Source organism: Phaenicophaeus curvirostris, chromosome 5 (genome assembly GCF_032191515.1).
Source record: "Phaenicophaeus curvirostris isolate KB17595 chromosome 5, BPBGC_Pcur_1.0, whole genome shotgun sequence".
In the NCBI taxonomy this organism is placed as follows: Eukaryota; Metazoa; Chordata; class Aves; order Cuculiformes; family Cuculidae; genus Phaenicophaeus; species Phaenicophaeus curvirostris.
Genome location: NC_091396.1, coordinates 24,216,056 through 24,233,610, shown reverse-complemented (window position 1 = coordinate 24,233,610; position 17,555 = coordinate 24,216,056). Strand labels below are relative to the sequence as shown.

The window sequence follows — 17,555 nt, the reverse complement described above, 5'->3', positions numbered from 1 at the left end:
TATTGGCACTTCTCAACTGATTGACATAAAAAAGAAAGAAGGACCATGTCCAAAAAAAACACAGAGGAAAAGAACTCTGAATATCTTATGTTCTATGCAGTTCTCAAAAGCACTACTATTTAAATGATTACTTTCAGTATCTACAATCCTAAACAATAAATTCACTGCAAAATCATCAAGTTCATCCTAATTACTCTTTTTGAATAGTAATTATAAACTAGAAGTTATAGCTTTGTAAATGCCAATGGCATCTTGGCTGTATCAGAAACAGCGTGACCAGCAGGTCCAGGGAGGTTATTCTCCCTCTGTACTCAGCACTGGTGAGACCATTCCTCGAATACTGTGTTCATTTCTGGGCCCCTCACCACAAGAAGGATGTTGAGGCTCTGGAGTGAGTCCAGAGAAGAGCAACAAATCTGGTGAAGGAAGGGGCTGGAGAACAGGCCTTATGAGGAACTGCTGAGAGAGCTGGGGTTGTTTAGCCTGGAGAAGAGGAGGCTGAGGGGAGACCTCATTGCTCTCTACAACTACCTGAAAGGGAGTTGTGGAGAGGAGGGTGATGGCCTTTTCTCCCAGGTGACAGGGGACAGGACGAGAGGGAATGGCCTCAAACTCCACCAGAGGAGGTTTAGTCTGGACATTTGCAAAAAAAATTTCACAGAAAGGGTCATTGAGCACTGGAACAGGCTGCCCAGGGAGGTGGTTGAGTCACCTTCCCTGGAGGTGTTTAAGGTTTGGGTGGATGAGGTGCTGAGGGGCATGGTTTAGTGTTTGATAGGAATGGTTGGACTCGATGATCCTGTGGGTCTTTTCCAACCTAGTGATTCTATGATTCTATGATTCTACGAAAAGCCAACTCAAATCAAAGGTCAATTGGGGCATTAAAAGATGTGGTATTCAAAAAACATTACCTAGCATCCTAGCTTGCATTTGAAAATGCTTCAGTTTCCTACTATATCCCATATTTCTTGACCTGGACAGAATCATTTAGACTTCTTAGGGTTCAGTCCCATCTCTTGATAGACTTTCAAATTCAAGTGCAGTTTTGTAAAGAAATACTTTAAAGATTTCTGTTACTTCAGTTAATATGGCAATGTTAACATGGCAGAGGCTTTTTAAATAAAGAAGAAAGCTTCGCTTCTGCTATTAGCAAAGTTTTTCTAAGTTTTAACATCTTCTCAGGCTTTATATAAAATTAAACTAATTCACTCCAGAGTTTTAATGTTCTCTGAGTCATAGCTAATTGCAAACATACCTCCACTTTTGGAAGATCTAGTCCAAATGCAGCCCTCACACAATGAGACATTCATGTTCATAGCAACTCTGTTTCATATTCAAAAAGATTTATATGGAAAATATTCTTATTGGATCCACTTCCTCACAAAAAATAATATCTAAGCAGAATTAATAATCTCATTGAAAAGCATTGACATTCTGAAGTACTAAAAACATTTGTATGAGCATTTGTTAATTCTCTATTTTTAGGACCTTCTGCTTTTTCTTCAAGTTGAACACCAAAGCAGTAAAGACAACTACATGCTGAATGTGTATTTTGTTAAGTTTATAATAAATTCAATCTGAACATGGACTCACACTCTCAAAGTTGCTAATTTATCCCTTCAGTACAATACACAGTGGTGCAGAAATCCGGTAGAAGGCCTTGCACTCACTTTCATCTGAGGATTGTAAAAGTCTATAGTTCTTGTACAAATCTTTGTACAGAGGACTGTTTAATCTGCTGACATAAAGGCAACTTCCTTTTGATAAGTTAGTAGCAGGACACATGTTGAGCAACTCCTGTGTCTGAATGATGTGCCTGTGAAGTAGTTTTATTCTAATAACTGGTGACAACATTTAGATCATCAGTTTAGGCAAGGAGTACTTTTTGCAATCAGCTTTCTGAAGCCCCATATCAGTTTTGTATTTTCAGCTTTCTGCACAACTAAAGTCACAAAAATAGTTATTCTCATTTTTTGTCCAATCCACACATGCATGTTTAGCAGGACATTATATTAGGTAAATATCTGAGCACTTAACTTTCAGGATAATTTTCTGATCTTGCATGTACATTGCTCCTTGTCAGAAGTATTGTGTTGCAATTTCGCTAAAGTGTAGTGTGGCAAGAATAACCAGCAATAAACTGCAACTAAATCTTGCTTTGGACCATAATTTCCACATAGCACACATTTCAACGACTCAGTCAGAAAGTCAAATTTACCATTTTAAAATGCAATAAATTCATTCTTTAACCCCTCGAAAACCACTCCTAAGTATATGAAATAAGAACAGATAAGTTTGGGGGCAGAAGAGTTACCCATAAAATGTTATTGTTGACTTCAACTATTGACTATATAACTTGAGGCATTTTTATCTTCTTCTCTAGACATAATTAAGAAATGTTACATTCCATACAATGCAGACATTAATATTTAAAGCTATTAGGCTTATGAAAATAATAGAAAAATTGAAGCTGATAATACTGAATGTTTGAGGGACTTTCACTATGAAATTGCTGAAATATTCCAGAGGACCTAAATGCTATATTGACCAATCCATTTGTCTTCGTGGACAGCTATCTGAAAAATTGTATATCCACTCCAACTTTCTTTAGTGAAATGCGTTGACATGCTATCTTTTTTACTAAGTAGCTAGTAGAAAAAGAGCAAATAGCTATGAGCAAGATTCAAGAAATTTTTACATTTACAAAATAAAAATAAGGAATTGAACTCTGGCAAAAGCTGTAATCAATTGTAGCATCAAGGCAACATTTGAAAGTGAAAGATTCTCTTCTATTCAATACTGGAAAAAATGAGTCAGCATTAAAATTCAATTCTTGTTTCTGCCTCTACATACATAAGAATGTATACTGGTCACTCATTTTAAATAAAATATATGAACAAAAAAATCACTAAGTAGTTTTGTTAAACCTTCTGTTATATATCTCAGCAATCATTAATTATATCCAGAAGAAATATTTACTTGAGATCATCGGGCCATAAAGGGCTGGATAAATATGATTAGACATTGTTGGCATGACTGAGAAATGAGTTTTGGCCTGGTTGAAGTGTCCCATACGTTTCCTGCAAGCCCAGTTAAGGAGGCAGGATAGTCATTAAACCTGGCCGAAATAATATGACATTAATAGGAGAATCTGCAGATGCAGTGACAGAGATGAAAGTAGGTCACGTTCTCACTATTTAAATAAAATCAGTCTAAGCAGCATTAGCATGAGCCTCATGAGTTTCACATAACACATATCTGTGACATTTACTATTACTGATAATAAATACAAGAACTGTAAAACCAACAAAAAAATATCATAGATAAATGTAAACCTAGAAAAAAGAAAAGTTACTTTATCTTTAGCTGGGCATTCAGTGAATTAAAAATGTTTACAACAAGCCCAGTGAGTAATATGATAAATAATATGATTTTTAATATGATAAAAAATAAATAATTTAACAATCTTTTTCACTTCAAATGCTGGTACTGTAATAAAAAGTATACCTCCTGTTAGTGTATATAAAATAGTAAAAAATACTGTATTTTGGTCAGAACAGAGTAACAATATTATACAAGTGTATTCAAATGGCTTATTTTATCTGAAGATCTTGGGTAGAATGCACAACTTAAAAAGCAACAGGCATCCCATCAGAAAAACTATTGGTGTAAAAGAGTGTGATCCTTGACCATTCTTTCCCTTGACCTTCACTCTTTTCTTTGCTCTTTCAGGAAAGATACTATTGCAGTGTTGAGTGGACATGAGGAAGCAGCAGTGACATAATGTAGACAAACAAGTGACATATGAAATTCCTAATATGAAATGCTCAAATATGAAAAGTACTTAAGTACTTAAGTTTTTCTAAAAAAAAAAAATCAAATATAGAAATGCTCTCAGTTTACATAAATGGAAGAATAACGTTTACACAAAATAAACAGCTATGTATTTTGATTATCATAGAATCATAGAATAACCAGGTTGGAAGAGACCCACCGGATCATCAAGTCCAACCATTCCTATCAAACACTAAACCATGCCCCTTCGCACCTCATTCACCCGTGCCTTAAACACCTCCAGGGAAGGTGAATCAACTACCTCCCTGGGTAGCCTGTTCCGGTGCCCAATGACCCTTTCTGTGAAAAATATTTTCCTCATGTCCAGCATTTGATACCTATATGATAAGTTGTCTGACCAGCTTTCAGGTGAAGTTTCTCTTCAAAATTTTTGATACCATAGAAACTGTTGTTGTCTGTGTGTTGCTGTCCACACCTCCCCACCCCACAATGGAATGATGTGAAAACCAAATAATTTCTGAAGTCATGAATATTACGTAGTGTGGTGCAATGAGGAGACATTATTGCAGTAACTAGCAGGCTGTCTTTTTAGTGCTTGATTTGTTTAGTGTTTGATCTATGCCCCAATATTAGGGGCACTTTCTACTAAAAGGTAGTTTCTGAAACTTCAGTAGCTTTTACAGTAGAACGTGTTAAGGTTCATTGTACGGTCACATTGCCATTATGGATAGTTAGATTCCACCAAAACCCTTCAGTAGTTAAAGGCTACCCCACCTTTCTTGGCTTTCTTCTATTTTTTTCCCACCTCAACCTCCTTTTGAAAAAAAATCAGATGGAATGTACTGGTGAATATTTGCATTCATTACAGTTGGATTTTCTCTACTATTACCTCTTCAGGAGACATAACTCAGAGCTATTTTTCTATCTTTGCACATTATGTGTAACAGGTGAGTAGAGAATTGCAACGTGACTCAAATTTTTAGCATAAAAGCAATAGAAGTGGTTGGGCCATACAGCATCGTCTAATTTAATCCAAAACCGTGCATACTGCCAATGTCCTGCTGTTGTGCCCATTGGTATTTAGTTGCTACTGACTGTGTTTATAGGAGCACTATCAAGCAGTCGTCAAAAATACATTAAAGACAGGTGGTCTTGAGGTACAGGTTCAAAGCTGTTACAAAGAACTTTGTACAATTTTCCTAAACTTACTGTTGAATTCCAGATATAACTGATTATGTTTCTGAACTTCTCTTTCCTTGTTTGGATCATATAACTACTAATGCCTAACTATTTATTTAGTCAATGGATATTTGTTCTTTTTTGCTGTGATTTCCCCCTGTAACAGGAAAAAAAGAGTTTCAGGTTTGCTTTTTTAAAAAAATATGATTTCTTTGAAAAAAATGAATATCAATTTAGCAATAAAAGAAATGTTTTAGCAAAGCATTACCTTTATTTTGGGAAAAGGAAATACAGGGCAGAGAGCACCTGAGAAGTAAAAATTTTAAAGATATGCTCTAGAAATGGCAATCAACATCTTGAAAAAAATCATTTACTGACTTAAAAAAATAGTTTGAAACTGAAAGCCAAATGCCAGTATATATACATTAGCTTTCTATATTTGTTTTCAGCTATGCATTTAAGACACATGTATAATTTTGGTCTGCACAACCAGAAGTGTTGAGGCAGCAAGGCTCTCAAAAAAAGAACTGATGCCATAAATCTTGTGAAGATCTTAAGATGAAAACACAGAAATAAGTGATATCTTCAAACTTTCCTTGAGGTCAAAAAACCCAACTAAATATTTTATATATTTAAACCACAAGCTTGTTTTGATATCTAAAAAACCTAAAAAAATTAATTGGGAGATTTCTGAGAAGTCAACTGACTACGTTATACACCTCAATGTCAAAAATTACGCAAGCTGAAAAGTGTCTGTTTCTGACATAGTTTTATATGAATTTTATTCACGGATTTAAACCAAGATTCTCCCAGGGAGATCAAACAGCTTAACAGCCAGATGCTGCACAGCAGTATCTAGTATATGTAGTGTTGATAAAGTAAGCAACTTTGAAGTGAACAGGAGAGACTGCAAATATTCCCAGTCATTACAGTTAAACCAGGAGAATGTGTAGGTAAAAAATTTAGGTTGAGTAGTGTGTGGCATAAAGCAATAGTAGATATCAACTGATAGACATTTAGACTATGGGTTATTTTTATATCCAGCTATTCTACTTCTAGTTATTCAAAATCATACCAGTGTAGTCAGGAAAACAGACTTCTGCAGTTCACTTAAGAAGATTTATTATTTTTTCATGTTCTGAAAATCTTGAAAGATCTGTAGATGGCCCAGTAGCAAAGCTTTCCAGTTTTACTGAAAATTATTATTTGTATAAGAAGTTGATTCTCCTACTCCCATAGAGTATCTTGATTTAAACAGGGCCAAAAAAGACGGTACAAATTGTCACTGCTGCTAATAAATTTGTCAAAATTATAACATTTAATGGAGAACATTCAATTTCTATAAATTCTAATGAGAATATAATGGCTCTGAAAGAAGAATCCCCCAGATTTGGAGGATCAGTGGCTGCAGGACATGAACAGGCAAATTACTTCTCAGACACTGTTACATTCGTTTTGCAGATAAGATAAAAATATTCTGGTTTTCACTGTGAAGTAGCTTTCTGGGTACATCTTCACTATGGATAACTGACATGAACAAGGTCCTGATCTCCTTCATGAAAATATCTTTTTTTGTACTCAAGAGCGCAGACTGTAAAGGTGCATAGTCCCTCATTTTCAGCAGCAGAAAATTTCAGCAAAACAAAGCTAGCTATATTTTCACAATTTCCAAAGTATTCTTTTGAAAAATCTCTACTATCTGGTAATCTATTTTGTTCAGCTTCCAGAATATAATTAAAAATGAAGCCATGGATAGTAGTCCTTGGAGAACGTTCCCAATCCCTTTCAGAAAATTTCAGGTAACTGAAAACTACCTGCAAGCAGAGGACTATATATTATTCTATTATTTTCTTATAAGTCACCTGCAGCAATTATGATGGCACTTACTCTTCCCCCTACAATTGCAACAACACTAGTGCTTTTCTCCCAAGCAATTTACAATATGGGCTGGCAGGTCAACAATTCTGTTTTGATAGATGAGAGTATGTTACATGTAATGCTGCAGTGGTAACAGAATAGAAAATCCTTTACTAGTAAGCTAGTGGGAGGAAATGCTCTACCTATCCCAGAAAGAAAACTGCAGTCTTTACCACCTAAAAGAAATAATTAGCATGTTCATCTTAATTCTGAAGGGAAAGATGCCAGTGTCAAAGGCTACATCAAGTTTAGAGCACTACTTGGATTTTTTGCAATGAGACTAAAACTGTGATGCCCACAGAGAAAAGGATTGCAGTTCAAGTCCGAAAAGCAGTCCCTCTGGAAATCTCTTATGGGGTTTCCAGATTGTCAGAGATTTTGATATTCCTGTCTGCTAGACTTGTTCTGCAGATAGACAGAAGGATCTCAGTATATAGTTCGCCCCTTTCTACTAGCTCCTAAATTCAATTAAAATTGCCTATGGCACTCTTTGCTAGGAAACATTTAGCACTGCCACAGACACTCATTCCGAGAAGTCATTTCAAGGTACCAGAGCACTTCTTAAAACCTTTGCTGTTTATGCATGTATGCCAGAGTCCATAAGTACTTGCACGCAGTCACTGTCAGAAAAGTTACTAATGATCTCCATACCCAGACCTAGAGATGACAACAGAAATGAAATAATACCCACGGCTGCATTTGTTTATAATTCTGTTAGTTGGACAGAGCACCTCTGGTCATGCTCGCATTTCACTCAAGACACACTTTTCCTTCTAAACTTAGGTTTTTTTCCCTATATATGAGGCCCAACACATAAAAAAAAAAAATGTTCCCTTCTCAGTTGATGCCCACCTGCATGCAGTGCTGCCAACATTTAAAGCAATTCTGGAGATCATTTTCTGAAAAGTTGTTAAGAATCTCCATTGTTTTTGCTTTCACATCTTCTACTGACAACAGATGAGTTCTCTACCCTCCCACTCTTGCTTCCTTAGATATAGGGTTACTGTCTTTATTTTTCATGTCAGATGTCATATACTATAGTAGCTCAAACGAGAACAGTGCAATCATTTCCCCATTAATATATGACTAAAATAAATCTGATACATCATTTCAATTTCAAAGACCCACCTTGTCACTTCACTGACATATAAGAAAATCCACAGCCCCAATTTATATTTTTTGTGATATGGTAAAGATCTTCAGTCATTGAAGCATAACAGGACCATTCTCTTTGCCCACGTATCTGCTATGCCTCATTTACCCAGAAGAAAAACAGCATTTTAGGTCATCTATAGATTCTCCATACAACTTAATTATAATAGCTTTCTAAGACAGAGAAGATAATGAGAATAAAAGTTTTAAATTTAGTTGAAGATCAAATCTTTACCTTGAGCAAATAATTACATTATTTTTCAAATACAAATAATAAGATACCAAGAAGATATAAATTTTCTTTTGCTGAATATTACTGTCATTGCGCCATATTATTTTTATGTAAAAACAGTGACTTCAATTCCTCTCCAAAGGTGAGCACAAAAAATACCTATCCAGCAGGCTCAGTTTTTGTCAGAGCTCCATATTGAGATGATAGTAGCTAAACTGCCAATCCCTACATGTAAATGGAAGCTGTACAGGATTTATCCAAATTCTACCTTAATTTTCACTCAGAGAACTCCAGGAACAAATTTGTTTCCATATTATTCATCCTAGAATTATTATTTGAATTGACAACAGAAGATATAATTCAGTCTTTCCTTGAAGACAAAGAAATAACAAAAACTACCATAAACATTTTTTCTCTCAAAACTTAATCAAGAAATAAAGCCAGTGGGACCAAATGGTATCTGTGAAAAATAAAAACATTGATTTAGATAACCCATTTGAAGGTGCTTTCCTAGTTATATTTGTAACCATCACTCAGGAAATCGTGGAAGTTAAAACACTATCTGCTGGTAGCTGTTTAGCAGTGTACATGAAAACAGGTGGTGATCTCAGCCACATGATTTCCAAATATTTTTGAGAGATATATGCTGTTTAGCTGATTCAGAAAAGAAACCAGTGACAGGTTGGTTCACAATTCACCCACTGAAAGTGATTCCTTCTGACTCAGTTATTTCAGTAGAGAAGGAAGTTTTCAATTTCTAGTTTGCCAGTCCAATAGGTTTTAAAATATCTTCTATAATTCATATAAAGAAAAAGAGCACAGATAATAACAACAAAAGATGCAGAATTGCTTGCAAACATGGAGAGTATAGACAGAGAAAATAGTACATAACCAGCCCTTTTTTTTTTAATCTTTCCTTCACAAAAAAAATGCATTTATGGTTAGAGTGGAATTTAATAAGGTAATCATTGAAAATTCTGACCAACTGCCATATTCAATTCACATACTGAAGCGTTATATGGAATTTGCATGGCAGACAAACTTTTTCCAACTATATTTCTGTAATGGCTAACCGTATAATTCATATTTAAAAGCATGATTAAGATGATTAAGAAGATTAATGGAATTTCAGACTATGAGAGCATCCTAGTCAATAGATTAGTTCTATTTAGAAAATAAATTTATCTCCAGGTGAAAAATGTTTACAGTAGTTTTAAGACAATCCCATTATATCTCAGAAAAAATCACACCAGTAACAACGTAAGGTTATGAAGTAGAGACAAGTCTTAAAAAAGATAAGAAAGAAAATTAATTTCTGCTCTGAATGCTCATTCTAATGAACAACTTTGTTTAAAAGAAGTTTCGTGGCAAAGTTTTAGACCCGGGGACTGACACCTCCAGATTTCCCCATCCATACTGCAGTCTTGCAAGAGGCTCACATTACAGCATCAGTTTTTTGTAGTGACAGAACAGACATCTGCTCACATGTATGGGGTGTATGGGTCTGAAGAAAAGAGGAAACACTTAACTTATTTATATTGATCCTTTTCTGCTACCCACTCAGCTTCTGAACACCTCAAGCCACAGAGATGAGAGGCAGTCTGCTGTGCAGGCTTCCACAACTGCCTGACCTTTTCTCTAAGCATATTAGCCTACAGCAGATCCAGCCTCAGCAGCCTTTTGAGGCCATGGACTCTGTTAGGATTTTAGTTGACCATCAGTGTTCTGAGCCCCAGGCAAATGCTTCAGCGCTGCTCTTCTTATCACAAAATAATTACCTGGTCTTTCTTGAGGCTGGTTTGAATTCATGGGTGAAATTCACCAAAAAGATTAAGGAGTTAAAAAAAAATCAAATTAGAACTTGTTTGCAGTTTTCCCGATTTCATACCAGATGAAGTCAGCAACTTGAGAAATCTGATGGGCAGCTTGACTGAGTCTATCAGATGGTCAACTAATCACTTTCATGTCTGCCAAAATGTTTAGGGAAAAAAAACCCAGAAGCACATTCTTTTGACATTAAAATACATAGACTAGAGACAGATTTCTGAAATGGCACAGTAAAATACTCTGCAGTGGGAGGATTTATTTGCATAAGATCTAGACTTTTCTAAGTAGAGTGACTGGTGACTATGAATGTTGAACCATTTCATGAGCAGTATTAGTCAGGGGAAGCACTTTGTAAACCAGAAAAGAAGACATTTCTCTGGAGAGCTGACTTATTCTCTTTCCAAAAGACAGTATTTGATTAATTAGCTAGAGAAGCATAGACTAAGTAGTCCAGGAATGACTGTATGCTATGCTTTGTCTTGTTCTAAGCACACTTTTGTTCAGATCAAGTTCGATAAACACTGAAATCTATGACATCTATGGGTCACAACTTGATTAATTTCAAATAGTTTAAAATTGCTGAGCTACCTGAATTTATTTGCTTGAGATGCCGTCGTACTTATTATAGACCTAATAGGATCCTTTAGCAGTCTTTCATTGAGAGCTGCCCTGCTTCCACCACTCTCCTTACTAGAAAAGAGACTTAGAAAGAAGATATACTAAGCCAAATATTGCCAATAATCTTTTTGTTAAATATACTGTAACTCTCTTATCTTTCAAAATAACACAATAAGAAGTGTCATTCTGAAGAAAAAGTATGATCAAGTCTACACTGAATACTTTGGTATCCATTCCATTTCACATGAAATTGATTTAAACTTAAAAATTAATGGCAATCCCTCATGCCTATCTGTGATACTTTAAATTCTGAGATGCAGAAAAAGATCAAAATGTCATAATTTTGTTCTTAGGGAAAAATACTAGTCAGATTCTTCGTGTAGAACCTTCTTTGAGAATATTATTTTGGTTGTATTTATCATAATTCTTGTTATTGGATGATGACAATGTGCAAGTAATTACAGAAAATGTAGATATTTGTTTCTTCTCCATTTGTCTCATTTTTTTATATCAATAACTAGTAAAGACCATTACTGGTAAGGCATTTTCATTTCTATTTTCATAGTGGGCTCTATGTCAATTTCATACTCTGACTAATATTTAAAATTGTATAACAATACTTAAGTTATATTTGTGAACAAGAGACTCACTTATGAAAGCAAAAGCCCCCCAGAATGAAGCTTTCAAACATATACGGTTGCTTTTTTTAAAAATCCTCCACCATTACATATAGTCCATATGTTATAATTCACAGAGACTTAGTGTATGTGTGTATATTCACCACATATATTTTGATGCATATAGAGTTACCAGCACAATACATTAGTCTTCTATTTATGCAAAAAAGTAGCAGGTATAACTACTGATGTTAGTATATTAATATTAAATTGTTTAATATTCTCAGATTTCCTCTTTTACGCAGATTTAAAAAAAAAATTCAATGTCATGTTTTTTATAAATTAAATCATAGTTCTCTTCCTTCTCTTCTGTAGCATGAATTTTATTGGACTAAACCATGTAGCTTTAATTGTGTGTCTGTGATATATAAGTAAATAATTTTAATTTGGTCATCTGCCTTAGAAAATGCTTAAAAACTATACATTTCCAAGGCCATACTGAGAGACATCAGGGAAGATTTCTAGTGGAAGTTTATGAGGACAGCAGATGTTTATTCCTGCTGTTTGATGTTGTTGACATCTGAATACCACAAAGAAACCAAAGAATGGAAGAAGTCCCAAAAGCAGCATGCAAACTTCCTACAAACATCCTACTAGTCAGATGATTATTAAACATGTAGGAATTTATGTGCAGGCAATTCTAGTAGCTTCATTAGTAGTTTACTGCTCTTTGGTACATTCCATTCATTTACATCTAACAGAACTCAGAACAGACCTGTTCGTAAAGTTCATTTTAGGAAAGCTAAATACTTGATGTTCTATAAGGCTTTTAGGTCTGGGAGGTCTCTACAAATTTAGAGAGTTCTTGTGATGAAGTATCTTCAACTAGAGCATAGGTATTTAATTGCCTATTTAATACCATTGCACCTAACATTTAGTGAGTAGAATGGATGTTGTTTTCAGTCATAGAATCATAGAATCACTAGGTTGGAAAAGACCCACAGGATCATCAAGTCCAACCATTCCTATCAAATACTAAACCATGCCCCTCAGCACCTCATCCACCCAAACCTTAAACACCTCCAGGGAATGTGACTCAACCACCTCCCTGGGCAGCCTGTTCCAGTGCTCAATGACCCTTTCTGTGAAATTTTTTTTCCAAATGTCCAGACTAAACCTCCTCTGGCAGAATTTGAGGCCATTCCTTCTTGTCCTGTCCCCTGTCACTTGGGAGAAGAGGCCAACACCCTCCTCTCCACAATCTCCTTCTAGGTAGTTGTAGAGAGCAATGAGGCCTCCCCTCAGCCTCCTCTTCTCCAGGCTAAACAACCCCAGCTCTCTCAGCCGTTCCTCGTAAGGCCTGTTCTCCAGCCCCTTCCTTCACCGGCTTTGTTGCTCTTCTCTGGATTCGCTCCAGAGCCTCAACATCCTTCTTGTGTTGAGGGGCCCAGAAATGAACACAGTATTCGAGGAGCAGTCTCACCAGTGCCGAGTACAGAGGGAGAATAACCTCCCTGGACCTGCTGGTCACGCTGTTTCTGATACAAGCCAAGACGCCATTGACCTTCTTGGCCACCTGGGCACACTGCTGGCTCATGTTCAGTCTGCTGTCAATCAACACCCCCAGGTCTTTCTCCTCCAGGCAGCTTTCCAGCCAGACTTCTCCTAGTCTGTAGCACTGTATAGGGTTGTTGTGCCCCAAGGGATGGACCTGGCATTTGGCCTTATTAAACCTCATGCCATTGGTCTCAGACCAGCAGTTCAGACTGTTCAGATCCCTTTGCAGAGCCTCCCTACCCTCCAGCAGATCCACACTTCCACCCAGCTTAGTATCGCCTGCAAACTTGCTAAGGGTGCACTCAATGCCTTCATCCAAGTCATTGATAAATCATTGAACAGGGCTGGACCCAGCACTGAGCCCTGGGGAACCCCACTTGTCACTGGCCTCCAGCTGGATTTCAGACCATTTACCACCACTCTCTGGGCCCGGCCATCCAACCAGTTTTCCACCCAGGAGAGTGTGCGCCTGTCCAGCCCAGAGGCTGACAGTTTCTCAAGCAGAACGCTGTGAGAAACTGTGTCAAAGGCTTTGCTGAAGTCCAGGAAGACCACATCCATGTAAAGTTTATTTTTTTAAATATTTACACATATCTTTATCTCTGAGGCAATAGTTGATATCAGAAAATGTTATGGCTGTTTTGCAGCAAAAATGTGCATAAAATGTACAAGTATTTAAATGATTTAAAAAACTGAGTTCTGTTTTCCAATGTGATGGTAGCACTTGCAGACCTAAAAGTAATTGATAGTCATTGGGAGTTTGTTTTCTCCTTATGTAATTAATTTAATATTATGAGACTTGGGCCTCGACATCACACAAGGGCTGTTAGGAAGTTTCTATTTTCATAAATAATTGAATTCACATAACTTAACTGAGAAACGATAAGACAGACACATGAAGAGATGAGAAGTTATTAGCAAGTATTTCTAGTTGTCTGCTGGTGCACCTCCATTCTGGTCTCTGGATCGTCACTTCCATATAAAACATTCCCAAATATTAGCCTTTATAGGAATAAATATGATTTTATCATATCAACGGAATTTAAGACTCTCTACTATTGTTCTTATTGATAGGGCTTTTTTTTGGAGGGGAGAAAGGGGATACAGGGATGGCATGATGATTTCCATGAAGTGAAAGGAAGTTCAAGGCTCTGATTGAGGAAATTTGAAGTTTAACTTCTGCTAAAACTCATATAGATCAAGATATACAGGGAGAACAGCCATCAATAGATAATGTCTTTTTGTCACTAGGTTTATACCACATACATAAAAAAACTCACTCGTTTCCATTACTCAAGTGTGTATGTAACCTGGGAGGGAAGACAAAGACCCCTACAACATTCCAGCTTTGTTTTGTTTTGTTGATAGTCATTACTAAGTTTAACTTTGAAGTGGTAAATCCTTTCAACTGACTTCACTGGGCTTTAGATTAATTTTTAGTGACCAATGAGTAAGAGAAAGATTATAATGCATAATGTTAAGAATTTGGGCTCCTGCAACAACTACTCAGTGTGAAAATCTATTCACTCTACTCACACAATATTTGCAAAACTTCTTTCTTTATATTTCTTATCACAGAACATGTACGTATATCACATATACATGTATGTATATACACTTTAAAGGGTTACATTAGCTGGAAAACACAGATGAGAAAAAAAATTTCTTGACTATATTTTTTCTAAGGGAACACTGAACTCCCTCCAGAGTCAACGGCATTCAGTCAGAGTACTGTCCTATGCAAAGAGCATATGAAAGGCATAGCAGAAGGAAATTCTTCTTGATTTTACTAGAAATAACAATAATAATTAGAGAAGGCAAAATTTTTCGCCTATTATATATTCCCCTTTCTAGGCATTTACATGTCATTTTCAAGATAATTTGTTGATATGACTTATTGTGGGCAATGCAGCAGTAAAACAAAGTGAACAACCAACCTCCAGACAAATATATGTGAAATCAACCTCATTTCCATCGAGTCATTTTTTTTTGCCCTAGAAATTTTCAACCTTATTTGAGCTGTTATGCCTAGGTTTTTTGTACAGAATGATTGAATAGGCAAATCACTGCAGCCCAGAAATGTCCTTTCACATAACCAGTTTCTAACTAGCCCCCTTAATCTGTATTTATTTTTTTTTTCAGTATGAAAGAAAAGAAAACTCTTTATATGAGTCAAGACAGAAGCAATCCAGAACATTGTTCTATTTGTTGTAGGTGGTGTCTATCAGCTCCCTTAACCTTTATTCAGTAACTGTTTTGCTGTGTTCTGTGAGACAATGGGGCCACAAACACTGTTAACCAACCATGCCACCTTACATCCTGATTCCCTGCTCTGACTTTATTAGACTCTAAATGCACACAAATAGATTTAACAGCATAGTAAAGCATCATCGGCTAAATAAAAGTGATATTGATAGCAATGAACTAAGTAGGTTCAAGAAACTCAATATTTTGTTCACACATTTTAGCCCCAGTCTTTTAATCTTCTAGGTTAGATCTTCTGTCCACACAGCTGGTTGGGACAATCTCCAAATCAACCCTTTTGAAATTTCTCTGAAAATGATGTAATGAAACACACATGCCTTTCAGCTAAACTTCTAGTAAACTTCTCCTAAACTACAGCATAAAGAGGAACTTACTTCAAAATACCATCTTCCAGGATAAACTGTGTGTTTGTGCTTTGACAGGTAGTGACTAAGAATATGAGTAAAACATATAGGTGGATTAGATAAAACTGTGTTGTTGATAAATTCAGTATTAGTAATCTTGATAAAGCATGATATTACTCTCATATGTCACAACACAGAATGACATATGGCAGAACCAAATGTCATTTAGAATGCTGTAAAGTGCTACAGACTTGAATCAACCTAATGATACGACTGGAATCCTAAATAACAAAATAAAAATCTGGAAGAATGGTCTCTAGTAGTGAAAACTTTCAGTTTTTAATTCTAGTTTAGCCAAGTGCAAGACTACAGAAAAAAAAACCAAACAGACAATAGCAGAAATAGAAAAACAAAACAAAACCAAAAAAAATCAAACACCACAACCCAGTATATGCTATTACCACCTTTCTTCTTCATCGTTATATCAATAAAAATACCTCTCAGTATAAATACTTGAAATCTTGCTAGGAATGAGACTTAGGACAAATTTCAAAGGAATATTAGTAACTGGCATAACTGGCATTAAAATTGGTAATTTCTGCAATTAAGATCAATGTCATTTATTCAAGCAGGAGGATCAGACATCATGAAAACTCATGCATGAAAATACATATGAAAAGTAAGATAAATATTCTGCTTTGGATACTATGTAGCAATAAGAACAAATTACTAAGATACTAAAATCCTGTACTCATATGTATTGTCTTGGTTCATTTAAAAATTCTGTGTTCTCAAACACTAGATATTTGTATATGAACAATTATAAGAATTGACCTCCAGTCCTTTAGAGATACTTTTTTCCTATAAATAAGTCATAAATCTTTCTTTAATAGTTTTTATCTCAAAAGAGGTATTTAATCAAAACTGACTTTGTACTTTTAAGTTATGTGTATAATTCCTCTAGTTCTAGCAGAAAATTAAGTATCATAAGAAACATAGTAGAAGCAGATATGATCTAATGGTTAACAGTCACACAGCCATTTAATAAATCATACGTTGTAGTCGTCATACACATTTTCACTTTTGTGAGATCAGGGCTATGCCTTCTGTCACAAAATCTACAATCTTCACAAGTTGTCAGGACTTGACAGGGAGCTCATCTAGGAAAGGACCAGAAAACAAAAATGAATTATTTGCTCCACATAAACTCTTGACATCTGGATCTCAATTGAAACCTGACCCAAAGAAGTGAAAGAATGTGCATTACAGAGATAACATGAGTTACCATTTCACACAGAGTGAACAGAGAGTAAGTGAAAATGCATATAAAAATAAAAATATAATATTTCATAAGCTTGACTTCTAATGCAAAACTGTGTTGCTTAGTGCATTTAATGCTATCTAAACTGGAGCTCTGGAGACTGATACAATTATCTTTAGCCAGAATTCCAGCAGATTGTCTCACAAGCTTTCCAGTGAACTAAAGCATGTAAGAACCATTTACAAAGATGACAGAACGTTAATTAATCCAAAAGGCCATGAAAACCCTGTTAGGAAGAACACTATATCATCAGAATTTTTGTTGTGTAAGCTATAACAGAGTTTTTACATTAGTTCTCCTGTTTACACAATTCTCCAATGTCACAGTTTAGCCTCAGCCCTTCCAGTTCTGGCAGCTAAAATCAAGCAATTTGGATCCCGATTCCCTTCTGCCCTATCCCCAGGGAAATGAGAAAATGGAAAAGACTTGAGGACAAGAAAATAAAACTAAAACATGTTTAAAATAGTAATGATGATGATGATGATTGTAATAACGATGATAACAAATAGTAATAATAATAGTAGTAGTAGTAATAGTAATAATTGAATGCCCACCCCTTGATGGTTGCACATCACCACAGATGCTGCAGAGCAGGCACAAGGGGAGGATCCAAGTCTATTAGGGAGCTGGGGCCAAGAACTTTATTCAGGAATGCATGGATCCGGAAAGAGATGCAAACAGACAAAGTCCTCACTGGTCATGGAAGCAGAAAGTGAGATGCTCATGTTCTC

At 35.9% G+C, this 17,555-nt stretch overlaps 1 protein-coding gene across 4 annotated transcripts in view; it reads right to left on the bottom strand.

Moving 5' to 3' along the window:
* LRRC4C (leucine rich repeat containing 4C) overlaps positions 1–17,555 on the bottom strand; it is a 548,021-nt gene that overhangs the window by 132,582 nt on the left and 397,884 nt on the right. The gene's annotated exons all lie outside the window — the stretch shown is intronic.